Here is a 23,147-nt window from a genome sequence, read left to right as displayed (position 1 = left end):
TACTAATGTCTCGTAGATTTACGGGGTAATTAATGCCAGCCATAGGTTTTTCAAATTCTGAGAGATATTCCGGCTTGTTGTAGTGGTATAAACGATGTTTGTCATCATTGGCTGGGTGATGATCGGCAATGATGCACCACAAAAAGCATCTGTTATCCTCATTTTGAATGTTGATGATGGCTTTCTTACTGGCTATTTCCGGGGGCAAATTGATGTAGCTGGATGCTCCCATCGGGTTGTATCGTGCCACCTTCAAAGTTAAAGTGTGAGGCGAACCGCAAAGTGTCCAACCCGATCCACGTTTTTGGAAAGTCTCGTGCTTGTTCAACAAAGCGTCAATCATCTGGTTGCAAATGGCATCCACCTCATCGACGTCGGCGGCGTGGAGGCTCTTTACACCAGTGTAATGATGGAAAGTTTCTCGCTCTGTTTTTACGTTTTCGTAAATGGCGGAAACGATGAGGTGGATTTTCAACGAGCATTGCAACAAAGCTTCGGTGATAGACGAAATTAACTTGCTTTTGACCGAGCGAAAAAAGTTGTTTAGATCAGATGTTTCTTCAGATCGGAAAGTCTCCTCGGTTAAAATATTTCGAATACTTTCGCCGGCACTCTTCTGCTTTTTTCGTGGCGCTTGATCGTCAACATCGAGCTCTCTCTTACTTGATCCTTTGCCATGCACATCCTTCCGATGTCTTCTCAAGTTAGAAATGGATATATATTTCCCACATTGGTCGCATGCACGTTTTGCTTCCTTCTTCTCCATTCTTTTGCTAAGAAAAAAAGATGGTTACTAAATTGCACACATTTTTTTTGTGGTGTTATTTATATTAGATACGTTCTCAATTTTTTCTTAAATAACCAACATGAATCTCTTTGGTTTCCGAAAGCAAACAATGGAGACTGTACACCGCACGACGACAGATCATGAATTTCTACCTTCCGTATTAACTAAACTCAACGGTCTGTTGATCATTCACCTCAACAGCATTTGGACGAAATTGGATGAGGACGTGGGCAAGATATTTTATGTTTTTAATAACAATTTACATTTTTACGAAATTCCGATCGGTGGGAAACTTCAAATCGCCGTGAATCCGGAAAACGCAGGCGAAATCAAAATTTCTACCGGCAAGAACATTTTTCGAATCAAGCACGACAAGATGCTTTCTAACATTACGTACGATGTGTCTGCAGGAGATTATCTTTACGTGGAACTCCTCGGAGATTACGATAAACTTATTCCTCTCTTCGTAGAATTACGAATCGTCTATCCTATTATAAATAACCGTTAACCAAAAATGCCTAACGACATTTTCGGCAACACCAAGCGTGTAGACCACGCAGAAGAGATTCTCATGTTGGACATTCGAGTTAAGAAGTTGAGGACCGATTTGATTGCTTTGCAGGAGACCTTAAACAAAAGTTTAGAGTCGGAAATCGCTACGCTCCAAACGCAATGTCTCGACCCCATTCTGAAAATCGATTCCGAACTGAAAACGCTCATAAAAAATTATGTCGACGTACCTTCTTACGACAACGTTCAAAATATACAGTTGAGCGTGGATTCGCTTCAAAATGATTTGGCCAAATTACAGCAATTTCAATCGAAAAATGAAGATTTGGAAAAATTGAAACTCGAAATCGAAGAACGAACTTCCGCAATAGAAAAAAATTTCTCTGAACTTCAAACCGTCGTGAACGATATAGACGCAGAACGCTTGCACGTCGTTGTTTCCAAATTACAAGAAGAATTCACCAGCACGTTGGAAGAAATTAAATCCAAGTTGCAGACTTTGGAAGATACCATGACGAACCTACCATCGTCGGACGAACTGCAGGTCATCGGTAAAAGCGTCGCGAACATAAAAATTCAATTGGAGGCGTATCGAGATTTCGAACACATTCAAACCACCATCGCCACGCTTCAGGCGTCCTTGGAATTGATCAACGAAGAAATTAAAAATATTCACGCTGAAGCGAGAGCGTTGACGAGCATTCAAGACACGTTAAGCACGGTTCAGCAGAAGATCGAATATTTAGAAAATTTGAACGTCGAAACGAATCTCGCTCATTTTCATCACGTACTCGACAACATACAGGGTGACTTGGAATCGTTACGGACGAGCGTACCTTCGAGCGAAGATTTGGAAAAATTGAAAACGGCGGTGACGGCACTATCCGATTCGAGCGACATCAAAAGTTCATTGAGCGATCTCGAGAGTAAAGTGGCCAATCTCCCCACCTCCAAAGAATTGCACGTTTTGAAAAGGAACATATCTCGAATGCTGAAACGACTAGAAACGGAAACGGCGAACGTGGAACAGATTCGAGACGAAATTAGTTCGCTGGTGTCGACGCTGCCCACTTCGCAGAGCGTCGCCGACCTTCACACGCAGTTTACAGAGATGCGAAGCATCGTGAACGATCTTACCGAGAAGAGCTCGAAATTGAATCAAGTCGAGAACCTTCAGAACATCGTCGTCAACATCAGAGATCAAGTTGGAGTGCTGGAATCAACACAGGAATCGACGCTGGCCTCTTTCGGTGCCAAGTTGCAAGAACTCAACGAAAACTACAAGCAGTTGAACGTGGAAGTGAAAATCAAACCGTCGTTTTCTACCGTAACGGATACCATAGTCGAACATTTGTTGCCCGTACAAAACACACTGGGTCAGCTTCACAGCAACCTCGTTAGCGTCGACACTAAATTCGCTAAACTGCATTCTCTGCAAGCCATCGAAATCAACAGCATACCCAATCAACAGAGAATCTCCACGTTCGTCGAAGGTAACAAACTGTACATGTTGCATCCTTATCATCCGTACTACAAGTTTCTCCTCGACGGCACGATTCAGATAAACGAATTTTCGTACTGGTCTCACGGTAGAAAAGCTAGCGTTCCCACCATGACCTTGATATCGAATCGTGGTGTCCAGAAAGCAGGAAATATTCCTCTGGCACGTTGGAACGAAACGCGCAACATATATGAAATACACGAAGACGAAGATCTTACTGTTTTCGACGTGAGTGCCGGCGATAAGCTGATCATTCAAAACACGAGCGAAGTGCCACCCTCTTTGAATCCCATCACGCTGGTGCTTCTCTTGAAACGTAATCTCTAAAAAAAAATGTCTAGGCAAGCCATCGTCGAAGAATTGCATAAACCTGCACGCCGCAACTACGAACGTTTGGCCGTGGTAACCAAGGGCATCGACGACCTCTGGCAAAGTGACCTCGTGGAGATGAGTAGCGGCAATTTGAAAAACGTGCATAAATTGAACAAGGGCAACAAGTACCTCCTCACCGTCATAGACACGTTTTCGAAATTCGCATGGGCTCTACCTTTGAAGGCGAAAACGGGAACGTGCGTCACGGAAGCATTCAAATTAATTTTTCGCGAAAACGGTGGCAGACGACCACGGTTTCTGCAAACGGACAACGGTAAAGAATTTTACAACGCCGTATTCCAAAAATTTATTCAAAAACACAAGATTCGACATTATTCGAGCTTCAGTCACATCAAAGCCAGCATCGTGGAAAGATTCAATCGAACCTTGAAAACACACATGTGGAAACGATTCACGCTTCGGGGAAATTACAAATGGGTCGACATTCTGCCGGAACTCGTCGACACCTATAATGATACGGTACACAGAACGATAGGCATGAAGCCAGCCGACGTTACCAAGTCCGACGAGCAGCGTTTAATTTCTACAGTTTACTGTCCAAAGTACACTCCCACGACAAAAAAAGCTAAATACAAAATTGGAGACCAGGTGAGGATCAGCAAATTCAAACGCACCTTCGAGAAGGGATTCACAAAAAATTGGAGCACGGAACTTTTTACGGTGGTTCGAGTTCTACCCGGAAACCGACACACGTATATAATAAAAGATAGTAGCGGCGAGATTTTGAAAGGAAGATTTTACGAAGAGGAACTCTCTAAAACGAAACACCCCGACACGTACCTCATCGAGAAAGTATTGCGTAGGAAAGGTGACAAACTGTTTGTCAAATGGCTGGGACTTCCGGAAAAGAGTTGGATCGACGCGAACGAAGTGATCTTGTGAGTACGTGGAACGTGGTGAAGCGTCTACCGGATCCGGAAAGTCAAACGAAGAAAAAGAACGGCGAGTTGCTCCCCGACAGCATCCGCTGTCTGATCGTAGGTCCTTCGGGGTGTGGGAAAACGACACTGCTCGTGGACAATTTTCTCCTCGCACCGAATTGGTTAGATTGGAAGAACAGGCACCTGTACGTGTTCTCGAAAAGTTTAGAGCAATCCAAATACCAGCAACTGATGAAACTGTACGATGGTCTGGACATTGCAACGTTCGCCTCGGAAATAAAACCACTCGACGATTGTCGTGAAAATTCAGTTGTTGTGTTCGACGACGCCATCCTGGAAAATCAAAATGAAATTCGCAACTTTTTCACGCAAGGTCGTCACAAAGGAATGGATTGTTTTTACCTAGCTCAAACGTTTTCCAAAATTCCAAAACAGTTAGTGCGCGACAACGCCAATTTCATATGTTTGTTTCGTCAAGATCACACCAACCTCAAGCATGCGTACGATGACTACGTAGGCGGAGACATGAACTACAATCAATTTTCGGAAGGCTGCTCTACTTGCTGGAACGGTGACGATTTCGGATTTGTGACGATCGACATGACGAGAAAACCCAACGATGGAAAATACAGAAACAAAATCAACGATTTTCTAAACGTTGCAACGTTGTGAGAAACGACGTATATAAATAACGTCATGACGAAACGAAAAATCGAGGATGAAAATCTCAAGCTTCGCGATTACCTCGCGAAGCGCTTCAAAGGTTGGAAATCCGAGAATCGCGGATTCTACGAAGAGAAGAAACGTCAGGATCAACCCGTGATCGATGCCATCAGCAGTCTAGGTAAAGAAATTAAAAGTGTCACGGAACAAAATAAAAATTTGATTAATGAACTCGTACCGCTCGCAGCTAAAAGTTACGCCGTACCCACACCCATTTCGAGCATTCCTTCGACGCCGTTCGAACTGAAGGATGCACCGGCACGACGTCGAGCCATTGGTAGCACGTCGTCTTCGGATAAAATCGAGTTGGGTCCTTTGGCACGAGACTACCTGAGCACGGGGAAATTCGACAAGGATGAAGTGTTCGGATTGTATCCCAGCATGGAAACCAGCGAAGGCGGCGGTGTGGTGTGGAAGATTGGGAAATCGAAGGTGACCTTCGAAGGCAACGACATTAAAGTCAATTTAGGCGACAAGGATAGTTGGAACAGGTATCCGGGTACGGTGGGACTGTGGGAACTCGTCGCCAAAAAGCAGCCGAAAGATTACACCGACGAAGATTACCAAAGTTACAAGGAAATTCTGATCATGACGGATGCCTTGTACCAGAACAACGACGCCTCGCAGAATAGGGTGAAATCGAGCAGCGGTGAGAAGTACAGGAATCTCATCAAACCGATTTGGAACCAGGTCAAAACAGGCAGTGGCGTCAAACGCTACAACACGTTACCTAAAGAATTCGTTTGGGTGGACGACGTTAGGAAACTCGTGGACCGATTGTTGGTGATAGCCGGCGAAGAGAATGCAGGCAACCGTAATTTCTACAACGAGAAGGTTGGCATCGTGGACATGATCAGCACGAAACTTTCCAACTTTATCGTGAACGACGACAAGGGCATAGGTTACCTGATCAAAATCATCAACACGCTGCCTCCGAAATTTTGGAACGTGGCCGAAGGAAAGGGACTCGTGAACGACATCATCAACAAGTTACCTTTCGAGATGCATCTACCTGGCTACCAGTACTGCGGACCGGGTACCAAACTCGAGAAAAGATTGGAGAGAGGAGACAAGGGTGTGAATCCGTTGGACGCGGCATGCAAAGATCACGACATCGCCTACAACACCACGCAGACGGATCTGGACGCACGTCACGAAGCAGACAGAAAGTTAGAGCACGCAGCTTTCGAAAGGTTCGTGAGCAGAGACGCATCGTTGGGTGAACGGGTCGCCGCACTGGGTACCACCATCGCCATGAACACGAAACAAAAATTGGGGTGGGGTATATAAATAACATACAGTAAAAAAACAACATGGCTTGCATAACTGATTTGCCACCCGAGCTACTATCTAAAATATTCAAAAAAGTAGTAAACGGAGATGTTAATAAACTTGTAATCATGGCAAAAACAATGCCGGAATTTCGCATCCCTTGTGAAATGGTTCTCAAGGACCTTCTTCAAGAGATCAGCGGCCTGAGGTGCGGTGATCTCAACATTCTGCTTTCGGCTGCAGGGGAAAAATTGAACGAGAGGTTAGATGAACTGTACGAGGCGATGCAGGGAAGAAGACAGTATACTGATGATTGGTACAAGTCTATGCAGGAGAAGGAAGATATCACTACGCACATCCTCGCGTTTTCCGAAGCACGAACTTTCTTCCTCTGTTAAAAAAATAATAATATATATACGTGTCAAAAAAAAACTTGATATATAAATAACACACATCGTGAAAAAAAATAATCTTCGGTATATATAAATAACACACATCGTGAAAAACAATTAAATTTCTCTCTAACACTTTGAAATTTTTCTTTGATATGACGACCGAAAAAATAAGTGATCTCCAAGCATTAAAACAAATGCTAAATTTGTCAGTCGAGTATGTAAAAATTCGGGAATTGGAAGTCGACAAACCTTACACGATAACTTCCGGTTCAATCGTTTCTACCCAGTATGGTCCCAAGGTACGCCTGTTGCTCAACGCACAATACAGTCTATTTTTACCAGATCGATACGCTAACATGTTATCCGACGAGAAGCTATCTATTTTAATCGAGAACAAAACTCGAATCGTGTACAAGGGGACAAAGGAACTTCTTGGCAAGAAAACGAAGCACGTAATAGAATTTGTGTAACGACTGCGAGGCCTTGAAAATATATAAATAACATACCGTAAAAAACTACACAAGAAAAAATCTCAGAATATATATATAAATAACATACCGTGAAAATAACACATAGAGCATCAACATGAAGCCCAAGGGTGTCGTGTACCAGATACCATACTCCAATCTTAAAAATCTAGGTGCTCTCGATGGGTTACTCACCAAGAAACAACGCGAGAAGAAACGTTCTTGCTTGTCGAAAGGACACGGAATGAAATTGCTGCTCAGCACACCTCAATTGAAAAGATTGCAGCATTCGCGGAAACAGCAAAAGATCGGAGGTTTCATATTCAGCATCCCGGCCATCCTGGCGGCATTGGGGGCCGTTGGAAGTTTGGCCGGCGGAAGTGCCGCCATCGCGAAAACCGTCATCGACTCGAAGAAGAACAAGGCAGAGTTGGAAGAACAGAAACGTCACAACCTGGCTATGGAGAAGAAGGGGAAAGGTATAACCAAAAAAACAAAAAAGCAACCTCGATGCTTTGAAGAAATATAAAAAAAAGAAGAAGCCCTGTCCAACTTCGATATTGAATCTCTGATCGAACCGTTGGGAATAAAAAACTTCAGAGGTGTTTTCATGTCCGATTCTCTACCCTCTGCTGTGAAGAAAAAGGAGTATGGCATGGTCAACCTGGACAGTTACAAAAATCCTGGTACACATTGGATATGCTACCTCAAAATTGACGATAACAATGCATTTGTTTTCGATTCGTTCGGTGGCACACCACCTGCCAGGTTGGTGAAGTATCTCAGTGTTGCCAACCTCTACTACAATGACAAACGCATCCAGGGTTTCACCGATGTTAACTGCGGCCACCTATGCCTTTCCGTTCTCGCATACATGTCTAAAATAAATAACCCGTCGGTGGAACATTTTCAGAAAGCATTGTGGAATCTTAAACACGATGGGCGTGTTCCATCTCACGAGCGAATCTTCAATCTTGAAACTCACGCTGCACGACGACATCGTCTATCCTAAATCCGTGGCTCTGCGTGCATTCTACAGCATGTACCTCATACCTAACGTTACGCAGCACAACAACAAAATTAGCGTCGGAAGCAAACACATCGTCGTCACGCCAGGCCAATACAATCTTTCCACTTTGCAAGCTCAATTACCCAAAGGCACATACCTTTCTCAAAATTCGGTCACGCACAGAGTGGAAATCCTATCCGCTACGGAGACCGTAGACCTGGGCACCATGGGAGAACTTTTAGGTTTCGAGAACGACACCAAACTCGAAGCTGGCATCAAGCACACGGCAGTCAATATTCCTAAATTTCTAGCCATCGAAACTCTGAACGTTCACTGCAACGTGGCGGAAGGCATGATCACGAAATCCTCGGACGGATTACTGGGAAGTCACAAGCAGACGGGAATCATAGCCACGTTCAAACCAAGTTCCGAGTTCATGGAACCGATCATCTACACGCCCTCTTCGCCGATCTATTTTCCAGTATGTCGCAACCGCACAGACGACATAGAGTTGGTGGTGACGAACGAGAAAGAAGACGTGGTGGATTTCGCAGGTGCCACTACGACGGCCATCGTGGAGATCAACGTATAATAAATAACCATACATGTAAAATGGAGCAAATCGAAAGTTACGAATTGCAATCTTTCCCTCCCAACCGTCGCACGTTCGCCAATCTCAACGAGGCAAACAGGGAGATCGAATACGACGTGGACGTAGGCGACGGGTTTATTCATCCTCACAGAGCAGACCTCTACCTTCAATTCGACGTGGTGAAGAAAGAAAGCGGAGACGTGTTTCCTGCAGCAGCAAACTTGATACTCGTGGACAACTTCGTGCCTCACCTGTTCTCGCAGGTGGAGGTGAGGAAACACAACACCGTCATCGACAGAATAGATTATCCAGGCATCACGTCGACGGCAGTGGGAACGCTGAAATTATCCAAAACGGACGCAGCATACTACCAGGCCGGGGGATTCGAAGCCGGGACCAAAATATCAACGAAAAGTCACACGGTGCTCTTTCCCATGCGTCTGCTGCCAGGATTCTTCTCGGACTACAAGGAGATCATGTGGAAGGGAGGACTAAGAGTCACGTTTCGAAGAGCGGCCAACGACAACGACGCACTGATGCGATACGCTACTTTAGGTCCGGACGGCACCACGCCGATAGCCAACACTTTACCCGAAGCAGCCAAGTGCGTCATCCGAAGCATGGAATTGAGAATGCCGGTGGTGGAATACGAAACGAACTACGCCCTCAAGTACAAAGCGGAGATCTTGAAAAGTCCGCAGGTGCCGATTCACTTTCACGGTTACCAGTGCGTGCAGAAGATGGCGTCCGGAAGTCACATGGAATTCGACGTGACGACGCAGTTCAACAACATACAGTTCGACATGCCAGATTTCGTCGTAGTGCTCTTTCAGACCGGGAGAGACAAGAATCAGGAAAAAGATTCCAGCAAGTTCGACGACTGCAAGATCAAGAACGTTTATCTGAAGAATGGACGCAATGAAGTGTTCCCGCGCGAGAATTACAACCTCGACGTGACCAAAAACGATTACCTCAAACTTTACGAAGCGTTTTCGGCTTACAAACGCGTGACCGAGGGGAGCGTGGACATGTACTACACGCCCAGCGAGTTCAAAGCACGGAGACCCATGACCGTCATCAACACATCTAAGAGAAAGCAGGTGGTGGTCAACGATCGAACCAACATCAAGGTCGTCTGCGAGTTCCACGATGCCTTGCCCGAGGATACCCTATGCAGTGTCATCCTGATTGCAGAGAAGTCCTTCGCCTACGACGTGAAAAACGAGAGGGTCACAGAGCAGTTTTAAAAAATATCGCCAACAAGCAAGAATAGCTTTTCTACATTCCCCAATTACAAAATTTTTAATCTAAAAACACATCCAAAGCACTCCAATAGGATGCAGAGTGTTTTTTAGGATCAAATCGAATTTCTTAAACAAATTGAGGGGGTGGGAGGAAAAAAAAAAGAACCCATGAAACTCTACAAAGGCATGGCTTTGTTAGCCGCGGCCATTAGAACTGCGTTGGGCACCACGCACCCTCGCGAGGTTATAGGGGGCCAGGTATCCTAAAAGACAACAATTATTATTTTGTTTGTTTGTTTGCGTCACAATACAGGCGCGCGCGCGCGTGTGTATAACACATCGTGTTTCCCCCGAGAGAGAGGTTTACAAAAATCACGATATACGGAGTTGGAAAATTACGATATGGCGCATTCGCTCGTTACTGTTGCCAGCCATAAATCTCTCTCTCTCTCTCTCTCTTCATCTTACACCAACGTTGGCATCTCTATTTTTTTAGTTGCAAGTAAATTGCCAACACACTCTAGTTAATAATGCTACATATTATACGCACACACGCACACACATACTATATTACCATCCACCCATCTCTCTCTCTCTTTTACGGCAGTGCCGGCTCTCCTTGTTTAGTATATGTAGGTTGGCAACGCTGATCTTTACTTGAGGGCGGTCAACCGGGTTGATTGCACAAGCAAAATTGCCACCTCCTTGCTTTAGGTTAGGTTAGACCAAAAAAACCTTGGTGATTTTTTTTTTTCGAGTGAGGAGTTGGCAACGCTTATCTCCACTTGAGGGCGGTCGACCGGGTTGATTGCACAAGCAAAGTTGCCAGCTCCTTGCTTTAGGTTAGGTTAGAGCAAAAAAGGCTGTGGGTAAGCTGTCGGTTGTTTAACTCTCCCCTTTCTCTTTTTTTTTCTTGTAAAAGGCTATGGCAAAAGTACCAGTGGGTTGGCAACCTTGCTTTATGCACTGTAAGGCAAGCCTCAAGCAAAATTGCCACCTCCTTGCTTTAGGTTACGTTAGACCAAGAAAAAAAACCTTGGTGATTTTTTTCGAGTGAGGAGTTGGCAACACTGCGAGAAAATACCTCAAGCAAGGTTGCCACCTCCTTGCTTTAGGTTAGGTTATACCCAAAAACAAAAACCCTGGTGATTTTTTCGAGTGAGGAGTTGGTAACACTGCGAGAAAATGGAGCTCATGCCTTACAAGAGCAAACCATTAAGGCGAGCTCCACCGAGCTCCATTTTCGGGCGTTGAATTCTCCATTTGGGTCTACACGAAAAGTAGGTCAAAGAACCGCTCTAGAACTGAGCTTACAGAAAAATATCGTAAGGGGAGACAGCCTTATAGTAAAATGTCGTAAGGCGAAAAGTAGGTCAAAGGACCGGTCTAGCCTTACAGAAAAATATCATAAGGGGAGACAGCCTTATAGTAAAATGTCGTAAGGCGAAAAGTAGGTCAAAAGACCGCTCCAGAACGTTGGGTTTCACCTACTTGTGTTATTTAAGAAATCACACAAAGAAAGGGTTGTATCAAAAGACAGGTCTGTGCATACGAGCATACCGGCAGTAATTTATTTCCAATTCTGCCACTGGATGGCACTGTCTCTGTCTTTCAGTATACCAAAATTGATCTTACGTTAGTATCCATAGTTTTCGAGTTGTGCATAGGAATTAATTAAATTCGCATTGCTGTGTAGTACGTTTATTCGTATCGCATTAAATTGACCTCTCTGACAAGGAAGGGGACTCAAGTGTCATGCAATTCCGATCTCTATCTATCGAAATATACATAGTCTGGCCATAAATACTGTTACAAACTTTCGGCTTGGACTGTACATCCGGTAGTCAGGCTCATGAACCATGCTTGTGCTGAAGTTCACTCCTGACCATTGTGTGTTCAGCTGTGAAAGAGCAAGCGTGTATCTTCTTGTGATCAGCATGGAGTGGGGCAAATATGAAAACAGAGTAGCCGTAATTGCTATGCATATGGTTGGGAAGTCACTCACTGAGATTTTCCAGCTCCTAAAAATCCCGAAGATCAGCAAAAGGTCTGTGTTCAGACAATCCAGAGATTCACTGAGGCTGGTAGCATGAAAGATCGCCCAAGAGTTGGTCGACTTCACACCGTATGAACAGCGGCGGCTGTTAAAGCTGTGATGGCTCGCATCCGCCGAAATCCCACCCGGAAGCAAGTGATAATGGCACATGAGCTGAACATTTCACAACAATCAATATTCAGGGTACTTAATGAAGACCTTGGAATTGGACCTTACCGGTTGAGTACTGGAAATTTTCTGACGACACCAGCGGAGAAGCAGAGGGAACTGAAATCGAGACGGTTCCTGCAGCGCTACGTTGCCAATGGACATTGCAGGATTCTCTTCAGTGGTGAACAATTTCTTATCAGTAAATAAAGTTTTAACCGCCAAAATGAAAGGGTGTATGCTTCAAACTCTCGAGAAGTTTGCGAGAGAGTTCCCAAAAATCAGAGATGCCACCAGCCCTACTCAGTCTTGGTTTCGTGGGGGGTGATCTATGAGAGTTCCACCAGGCCTCATTTTCGATAAAAGGGCTTAAAAGGCGTGCGAAAGTGTACGTGTAAAGTGTCCTGGACGCCCTCGTGAGACTGTTGAACCAAACAATGTTTCACAATGAATCCTGGATGTTCTAGAAATATTCTGGCCCAGCTCATAAGGCATGGATGACGCGACGGTGACTCGATTTCATCTCCACTTTTTATTGGCCATCTGATAGCCATGATCTCAGTACCTTGGACTACAAACTGTGCCCAGAGCTAGAGGGGACTGTCTGCAAGAAGAAGAAGCACTCTATAATTGAAAGTTAAAAGCACTCATTGTTAGCAGCAGTCGCGGACTTTCTCATCGAGACCATCCGTGCTGCAATAGATGCCTAGCCAGGGAGACTTCGAGCCTGTGTGAGGGCGAAAAGTGGACATTTTGAAAACTGATTGGTGCTATTTGTGTGTAAGTGTAACATACTTAAAATAACATTTCAAAATCCGAAACCATATTCAATTTATTCACAAAATAGTGTGTAACAGTATTTATGGCCCGATAGCTATAATCTTTGTCAGAAAAGTTTACATTACAGAGTTCATTTATCTCACCATACCTACAGTGAGCAAAGTGATTACAGGTTTAACCCATTTTCGAGAATACTATTTTTTTGATGTCTACCAGTTATAATTTTGTTGGCATAATATCCTGCATTACTTTTACGAGACGAGACGAGACAAAAGGAGACAGAACCCTTTGAGACGAGACGGGACAAACTAATATTTTCGAGACGTGCTCGTGGGCAACACTACTTTGGACGCCGGCGGCTGCGGGACGGCATGTGTTCGATCCCGGGTTCAGTCTCCGGGGATTTTCGGCGTGCGTATAGGGCCGGTGGCAACCCACCATCGTGAGGAAATGGGGAGCTTCGAATGAGTAAGCGTAATCCGGTCGCGTAGACCTTCTACAACGGCTGGGGATACGTCGGGCTGACCACCAGGCTATTCCAATACTGGTTGAAGATGTCCACGCTTAAAGGTGACGAAGGAAAGCGTGGGAGGGAGACCGGCAGTCGGTAAGTATGCCTAGGCCCTTCATGGGTTGTTACGCACAGGATTATTAATATTAGGACGGGAAATATATCGCTGCAGAAGGAGGGAGACACCAGCAGACCACAGAGGCATAGCCGAAGCTAATAACTTAACCTCACCCCAGAGTTGATCACTAAAGAGGAATATATAATTGGTATATGTAATACTACTTGATATTTGATTTTTTATGCAATTAAACAGTGGCGTCTCGTCCCTTGGGGCTTCCGGGGCTTAGCCCCTAAAGAAAAACGGACGTATTGACGTCATTATCAATCACCATAACGCACAACTGTCACACAGTCTTTTAAAAGGCGATTTTTACCCACGTAAATTCATCGTCTGCTGCAATGGATACGACAGCGCTCCTAGCGGCATTGACGCCAATTATCGTTTTCCGGGGCACGTCGCAAAGGAAGGCGTGGCCTACACCCACCTACGCTACAGTGAAGGTCACGTGCTAGCAGAGAGAGGAGGGGAGAGTCCAATGGATTTGAGTGCTGATTCGGGGCTAATTCCGTTGCGTCGCGTTCGATCTCGCGTGTTGTTCTGTAGTGTTTTGGTGGCTTACATTCGCTATGTTTGAGTGAGTTTGGCAGGGTTGATGTTCGAACAGAAATTGATGCAGGACGTAGGCTGTCAATTACAAGACACAATGAATTTGTCCGGAAAAATAGGCATATATTAAATAGAATTATCGATTGCTTAAAATTCTCTGGTCGACATGAACTTGCTCTACGAGGACATAATGAAAGAGAACAATCTTTAAACAGAGGCATCTTCCCAGATTTATTATCCCTTCATAGAAGAGGGAAAACTAAAGAGGGAACTTCGTGTTCTTTATTGTAGTGAAGAGTTGAAAAACATAACTCTATCATTATATTGCATTCATTTTTTATTTAAAATTATTTAGAGAGTACCTTTTCAGAAACAGTAAAAATTACAAACATAGTTTTAATAACTCCAGTGGCAACAGCTGAATCTGAACGCTGTTTCATCACATTAAAGCGTATTAAAACCTGCTTAAGAAATGCAATGGGACAAGACAGACCAAATGCCTTGGCACTTGCTTACAATAGAGAAAGAATACATTTCAAACATAGAGGGGTTCAACGAAAAAGTAATAACAAAATTTGCTGAGCAGAAGAACAGGAGTCAATGTTCCTAGAAAGGAATGTTTCACAACAATACCTGTTTCTTTTGTAATCATGTGAATTGTCATTATATTTTAAATTCTTTAAGAAAATAAGTCCAGTTTTGTAGTTTAGAAGAAGATAAATACCCGTTTTTTTGTAATTCATGTAATTTGTCATAAGATTTTAAATTCTTTAAAAAAGTAAGTCCAGTTTTGTAGTCTAGAAGAAAAAAATACCTATTTTTTGAAATTCATGTGAATTCTCATTATATTTTAAATTCTTTAAAAAATAAGCCCCGGCCAAATTTGAGGCCACGAGACGCCACTGCAATTTAATGATCCTCTACACAGGCCAGCCATTACACAATCATAGATGTGGCAACGCAGCATTGGATGTTGTGCGCTCGTGGCACCTTTCATATACCAGAAGCGCACACTTTCACATTTTTGTGCGCTAGTGGACTGCACCCCAAAATACACATAAGATAATGACAACTCCCATGGTTGGCAACACTGTTAAGTACACAGGCAATTCCATCTGTAGCTCGTTCATTTCTTATCTGTTTTAAATACACGCTAAAACCATTCTTGATGGCGTGCAGAAGCAGCCGGCCCTCAATAAAACTTCCATATTCCTCGCACGTTTATGGCGATATTTCCAATCGGTTTGCTCGTCCAATTGGCGTTTTTCTCGGTCGTTAGAAGGAGATTTAGGGGAGTGGCGACTGTAAAAGGGAGGAAGGGGGACATCCTCGCATTTCAATCGTGTCGATTTGCGCCACAGAGAAGTATAATTGAAGACCGAAGCTGCCAAAATATTCTCAAGCACATGAATTGCAGTTTCATGGGCTATGGGAAAGTTTCAATGCTCTTTTCTGATGTTTTGGAGGAAATTACAACTTGGATGAAGCTTCCAAATTTCTCCGTTGTCTGCGCAACGTGCTAGGAAGCTCATGGTCCTTGGTTGGATCCTTGATTAATGTGTGTATACTTCTTACCTAGTCTTATTTCATCGGGTCGTCATTTGTTCAACAACTAACTACCAACGTATCATGAGTTCGTAACTCCAATTTATGCAGAGATAGGTTAATCGGACTGGACTACTGTTTAAAGTGGGATCTGAACTAGGGATAGCCCAATCCGGATATCTGATAATTTTCTATCCAGATTTTAAATATCCGGATATAGGATATTCTGATATCCGTATATACGGATTGTCGGGATATCAGAATTATCCCGATATCCGAATTGTCTGCATTATCCGCACTATCTGGATATTCGGATTATCCTATACGTTACATCCGAAACGGATATTGGATAATTTGAGATCCTCATACCCGTTATCCGAATTTTCTGGCCAGCTCTAATATGAAGCACTCTGTGCCTCCCCCAAGGGTATCGAACCTCGGAGCTCCTTGATTACAAGGCAGCGGCGTTACTATTACGCCATCTTGGAGCCAACTACCAAAATGATGCATAATTAGATATGGTGTCGAGACATGTCGGTCTCGAAAGCCGTGTCCCGAAACACAGCTCGTTGTACGCCCGACGGCGAAAGAAACAGTAGGCGAATTGTCCACCACCATTTTCATTCGGTCTGAACTACACAATGTGATGACAATGCATTGAAATAAAGACGTCAATAAGCAGAGGACAATGCCTGCTTCGAACCAACATAGTTTCATGATTTAAAACAACACAGGATGTAGAATAAAAAAAGTAATGAAAATAGCGGTGGACAATTTGCTGTTGACTGTACCAATGCCGATACACGAATGTGCAAATTTTGACTTTCATCAGCTTGTGCACTTTCTCACTACTCTTCGTTGATAGATTCCTATTAGCTGTAACTTATATGACCTAATACATAGTCATAAGTAGATACATATTTCAATGATAACAACATGAATCTAACTGTAAAACCTGTTTTTATCCAGCACCTTGAATATTAAAGTTATTTTATCTCGAAAGTAAGATTGAGCACAATCATGATTTTGGCATTTGTGCGATGGTACGTGAGCAACATAGCTATACATATTCAAAATGTGTTTTATCAGATAAAATATGTATTTACTCATTCAGGACGCATAGATTCTCAAATATTAAGTCCGGTCAAAAGTCCCAAAATCGAAATTCTTGGTAAATAGTAATTTTGCATTTGTTTCAGAATATAATGGACCCCGTACGACTGCACAAAGATTAACTCAGGAAAGTTCTGCCTTTTCCATTATCTGCATTTTGCTTATGACTATACGTCCCGTTTCGCTTATTGGCTTATCAGCACAAGATTGTCTAATTTGAAAAATGTCCGCCATTTTAGGCGAAACAGGTATTCCTGTATCGTCTAATCTAGTTGAAATAAGGGAAATTTGCTAAGCCATTAATTCTTTCTCTAAGTTTAGGTTTGTGTGCGTGGGCCTATGTTAATTTATTAAGAATGCAACTCAATTGTATTTGTTTTATTACAATTCAAGGATCCAACAGGTGTTAGCGTGTTCATTGTCCATGGTTGTTAACCAATAGAAAAAGAGCGAGAGAAGCAATTACTGAAGTACTTACATTGGATTGAATGGTGAAATTCCTTTTGGTGGTCATATTATTTCAAATTCAATTGTTGAATAAGTGCACAATCAAGCCCCTAGCTGGAGGTGATGTGATCAACACCTCGCTCTGTACGCCTTTATCCATTGATTGAAGGTCGGTAAGACATTATCTGAAAACTCCACTCCGCCGAACCCAAGTCTCCGCAGCTATTATTATTATTGCTTCATTTATTTGATCTTTCTTAACATACTAATTGATTGATTGATTGAATTGTTGTTTTAAGTTCACTTTATGCATGCACAGATAGGCTAATCGGGACAGGACCTTCAGTTTAAAGTGGAATCCGAATCACTGTGCAATGTTCCTCCCCCGGGTATCGAACCCGGGACCCCTTGATTACAAGGTGACGACGTTAGGCATAGTAATTAACGGTGCCATTCTGACCATCGAATTATCGATATTTTGTGCACTAACTTATATGTACAGAAAGTAAATGCTCGGCTGATGGCACTGCGATCGAAAATTCGAATATGAACAATTGTAGGACCAAATCGTATTAATTGCACATGTTATCCCCACTTCAAGTTCTTCGAGTATCGTATATTGTCTTTCCTGGAGATGATGCCTAAATAATTAGTCTATGGGCAGCCAAGAATTTGGAATAATTTGGGGGGACTAATTTTCCTTAATGCAACAGTTATATATGTGTTAAGAATAAAAAATAAAAAAAACATGATTGCCATTTCAAAGTGGTAGCTGATAGAAATGGCGGACAATCCAAGATGGCGGATGTTGACTTTTGAAAAACCGACTATATCTCTGAAACCAATGGTCCGATTTCAATGATTTATTTTAAATGAAAGCTTAAGATGTGTTCTATATTTAAAGTTATCTTAGAGTTTTCGATAGGGCTATGAGTAACCATTAAGTAGTAGCTAAATCACGGATTATTAAAAATATTTCGTATTTTTTACTAATGATTTTATGTTTATCATTAATTTACTAATAATCTAGGCATCTGAGAAGAAAGTGTTCCAAACAAAACTAGCAGCGTAAACGTTTATCTTTAATTTTACATATTACACTTGTTGTTTTTGGTCTCAGAATTTATATAAAACGTATGAATTATGTAGCGTGTGCAGCGAATTCTTCTAGCAGGATGTGTCCTTAGTCCTATTTAATTACACCTATTGTATGACTATTGAATAGTTTATTATTTTTATAGATATGTACATTTAGTGATCAGTGGCGGCGATTAAGGGGACGAGGGGGCAGTTGCTCCCCACTTTTCGCCACTTTTGCCTCCGCACTATGCTAAATCTTATATACAAAGGGAAATATACTGTCTTTGGCATCCAGTTTTGCCACTTACCCCCCCCCCCTGGTTTTGGAACCCAATCGCCGCCACTGTATTATTATTATTAACATTAGTAATTGTGGTAGTAGCACTTGTTGTTGTTGTTATAAACTAACCATGCATTTTGTTTATATGTTACCGGCGTCCATGGAAGAACGTTACTGATTGATTGAAATTAAAATCTTGGATGCGTCAGTACTTAGGCTATTTGCGCCCGTTGCAGTATACGGGCCAAGTCCCTCACCATAAATAAAAAATCAATATGCGTCTCTCTAAAATTTCCTTATCCAGGTTAAAAACTAAGTCTGTGAAGGGGAACTCAGCACATAAAAGGACAAGACACAACCCTTGAAAGGATAATATCGTCCTTAGGTCCAGACGCGAGACCCTCGTTGGCCTGCAAAACTTCAATCATATTCTGGTGGAACCGTCTCGCGTCACTACTTGCGCAGAAACTTGTTTTCGTTCGCCTGCTCCAGAGATAACTGGGACAGAGTGTAGGATAAATTTTCCAGTTCTCGATCGGCTAATTTCTGAACTAAAGATAAGGTTTACCCACAACAGTGATGTGTTAATTTGAGTTAGCTGTTTAAATTCAGAATGTTCAGATTTGTTTGAAGTACGAAAAGCTACAATATTTCGACTCTCACTACTATTGTGATTTGGACAATTTGACGTCCGAATTATAGCTGATGCCAAAAGTTATGGCACACTGCGAGGCAGAAAGGAAACTCAAAATAAGAACCCTTCACAGTGGCGGATCCAGAAATTACTGTTGGGTGAGGCGAATTTCAGAACCGGGTACCTTACCGAACCTACAATTGCACTGTTTTATGTGAGCAATATATAGTTCTTTTAGCATGAGATAACTATGCTCTACGGATTAGCTCTTTTAAGGGATCCAGGGCGAATTGAAAGCCCCGATCCGTTCTTTAAAATTGACATCTCAAAATGAATAGATACAAAATCTTCAGGCATGTGAACAAAGGTATTTTTAAATTTAAATACCATATTTCTCGAATGCCAAGCATATCTTTATCTCTGGTCTTTGATTTTGAAAATTTAGGTGAACCTTGGATTCGATGGCGTATTGATCAGAGTATGTAGCCTATAGCTACAGTACATAAAAGGGTAGAAAAATATAGGGCGCCTTAAAATTTTCACCTGTTGCCTGAATTTTAAAATTCAGTGCTAAAAATGTTTCTTTTATTTAATATTTCCAGTTCGCTAATGGAAATTCCCATTACCTTTTTTAAAAAAAAATAACTAGAAAAGTATGTGTTTTTTAATGTTTGTGTTTTTTTCTGTATCACGTGTAATATTACGTCATAATAAACATGCCATTATATTTTTTTCACTGTTACTAACCGAATTTTAAAATCTGTGGCGATATGGTAGAGTCGGCCATATATTAGAATTATTCCATAGTTTATCATAGTGTTACCAGTTGAGCCTTCTTGAGGAAGGTCACTCTCGCGCAAGAAATAATTACATTTAACCCAACCCAATTAATAAAGTAAATGTTTTAAGATCATATTTCAAAATGTGTAGCTTTATCTCAGTTGGATTCATGGCTTTCTTAGACCATATTTAAAAAAACAAAAAAAACGCTTGCTACTGAGAAAAAGGGGCTGGCGCCTGAATTCTAATCCATTGATAAATATACCATGGTATTTGTGCAATATAGAATGACGTATCAGTAATCAAGTTTCCTTCTCGATGTTTTACCGAAGTACAAGTATTGGTAGAAAAAATCACCCTTAACGAAATTTTGTTTCCTTTAAATTTGTTGTGTTAGAACAATCAACATTTCACAACAAAGAGTCAATCTATTTTCAGTGAACTCTGTAGTTTGTTCTTATGCTCTTTGCAGTAACGTGGTGGTCAGTGAGCCAGCTTTTGCAAAGTGCACATCAAGCGGACATTAAAAATGGGTAGGCAGAAGCATCACTCATATGATGCAGCACTTGAACATAAAGTTATTGTGTGTGTTGAGGAATTTGGAAACTATGAATTCGATCGACAATTTACCGTAAGAGACGTCAACGACAGCAATCTGTCGTCATCAACCTCTATTTTTTACATGGGAAGAAGTGGTAGCGGCTTACTTCCACTCCTGGATGATGATCTAGGAGTTAATTCTGCAATGGTAGGGGCATATCTGCCAATTACTGTGTAAATTGTCTCTTCTTGGCCTTCCTTGCACCAGTATATGGAGGTTCTGTGTTTGATTATTTTGTCGATAGGCCATAGCCCCTAATTATCAATGATGTTCGAAATGAGCCTGTCATTCAAATGATGGTATTTTTGTAACATATGTTGTATAACTTAGATTGGTCCGTCGAAAGAAACAATCTCGTTGTAGATTTTGAATAGCCTATGTATGGGTTTATAAGCGACATAGAAAGTCTGAATGTGTTCTAATCTGTTACAACAAATTTATTTATTACAGGCTCAGCTTTTGAAGTTACGTAATCAGTGGCAGCGATTGGGTCCCAAAACCGGGGAGGGCAAGGTGCCAAAACTGGGGGGGGGGGGGGAAGGACAGTATATTTCCCTTTGTAGATAAGGTTTAGCATAGTGCAGGGGCAAAAGTGGCGAAAAATTGGGGGGCAACTGCCCTCTCGCTCCCCCTAATCGCCGCCACTGTACGTAATCCATGCCATCGTTGCATTTCTCGTAATTTAACACCTAGATATTTAGCTTCCTTCATTCTTCTAAGATTTTTCTCTTGAGTTTTATCTGTGGGTGTTTATTAGCATTCAGCTCACCCTTTAGGATTATAAGTGTGTCTTCTGGTAGGCAATCGTCAATTTCGCAGTATCACACAAGTCCTCGAGAGAGTTTATCTCAATACTGGCCTTTCTTTTCAACTCTGTTCTTGAATTACTTTCTATTACAATTATTACGTCATCTGCATATAGTCTATTGTACTTTTGATCTCCGAAATATTTCCTAATTTTTCGAGAGATGACTCCAAGTTCAGATTCCACAATTCTGAACCTGGAATGTATCTTGTGCTGTTGATTTTGAGACCGTGAAGTTAGACATCAGATAAGCTTTCCTGTCGGTGCAATAGATCTTCATAATTCTATCGATGTAGATCTCTTTAAGGTCCGGAAAACATGGGGCCAACTAGCGTTGGTACAGGTAGATGTCAGTTCAAAGCCTCACAACTGCGTCAAAGCCTCTACCATCTGTGAGGGCCTCTTTTTTCAGTTGGAAGAGGGACGAAAGGCCATTTGTACCTTACAGCCTTGCGCCGGAGAACCAACTGCAATCGACTTGATATATCGTTTGCAAATACACTCGATATCAATGTCGATTGCATCTGTGTATAACAAGATCTCGCTTTCATGTACACAGCGATCTCTTGTAATACACAATTCTTCCTTTTGAGTCTGCAAATACTGACATACATAAATCTAAGGTAATAAAAATTGCATAAAGCACTCGAATTCCTATCACTCAACCTAACCTACAAGCTTCGCAGACCCAAAAGGAAGAACCGTTAGTGGTCTTAATTACATACCTACTATCTGCATACCTACACACTGACTACCAAGACTTACTTCATTACACACCTACATTTCCTGAAGTGACATGGGAAAATCTCATGGATTACTATTATTTCTGTAATTGTACTGTGGCAAGCTTGTCAAGTTCACCCCAGCATAAGAACAGTGGATGCTGAGCAAACGTAGGACCTTCCCGACCCAGCAATATTCCAGAGCTGACAAATTCGTACAGCTCGGAAAACGTCATGTACTATCACATCTAGTATAGGGCCACCAACGCAGAGGCAGGCCCATTGTCCTAGGTGGAACTTCCACGACGTCTCCTACCAATATGTAGGGGAAAACCTTATCGGGAGAGATCCTAGACCTTTTCTTGCCATCCGAATAACAAGAATCCATGAGATATAGGGTGGAAACGTAACGTGTAAGTGCTTCTATTTTTTTTAAAAAAAGTAATAAATGCCTTGGTCAGCAACTAGAGTGTGTTTAATATGGAAACAAGGCATAATCGTGTTAAAGCAAGAATCCAAGCTACTTCAGGAAAATCCTGTGTGTTATATTTTGTTAGCACAAAATATAACACACAGGATATAACTAGTAGATAAAATAGCAGATAAAGAGAATAACTAGCATTCATTCTGCAATCTAATCTATCAAGCTGTATACGGCAGCGATGATGGAACTCTTATGACTTCACTAACTGAAATCTGGTTGACAGGCTTTGGCACTAAGACCTGTTGGCCATAGGGTTTATGAATTTTACAGACAAACACTTTTGAACATATATAGCGTTAATAAGGGTCCCGGGTTCGAATGCTGGCCTGGAAATGGGTGTTCTTTGTGACTGTCATCATCTTCATCTTCACGAGTAGCCAAATGGCAGAAAAGTTAAGTAAGATAAGCCAAATCAATGCAGCATTAATAAATAAACACGTCGGTTCGGAGACAGAGTGTATTAAGTGGCCGACTTTGGATCTTGTCACCGAAGTTCTTGGGTTCTAATCTCGATCGGGACATGGGTGTCCTTGTAAGTGTCCTTTCTTTAACTTAATCACATCATTAGCCATAAATTACAGAAAAGCGACTGAAAATAATAAAATTTAAAAAACTTACTTACTATCTTGCAGCTGCTATTATTATCTCTCCACTTTTGAATGGAAATCCGATGAAGCTTAAAGTATGTAGAATAGAATTCAGCTTTTGGATGCAGTTTCAT

Source organism: Lepisma saccharinum, chromosome 5 (genome assembly GCF_977018435.1).
Source record: "Lepisma saccharinum chromosome 5, izLepSacc3.1, whole genome shotgun sequence".
In the NCBI taxonomy this organism is placed as follows: domain Eukaryota; kingdom Metazoa; phylum Arthropoda; class Insecta; order Zygentoma; family Lepismatidae; genus Lepisma; species Lepisma saccharinum.
Note: the sequence above shows the minus strand (reverse complement) of the source record.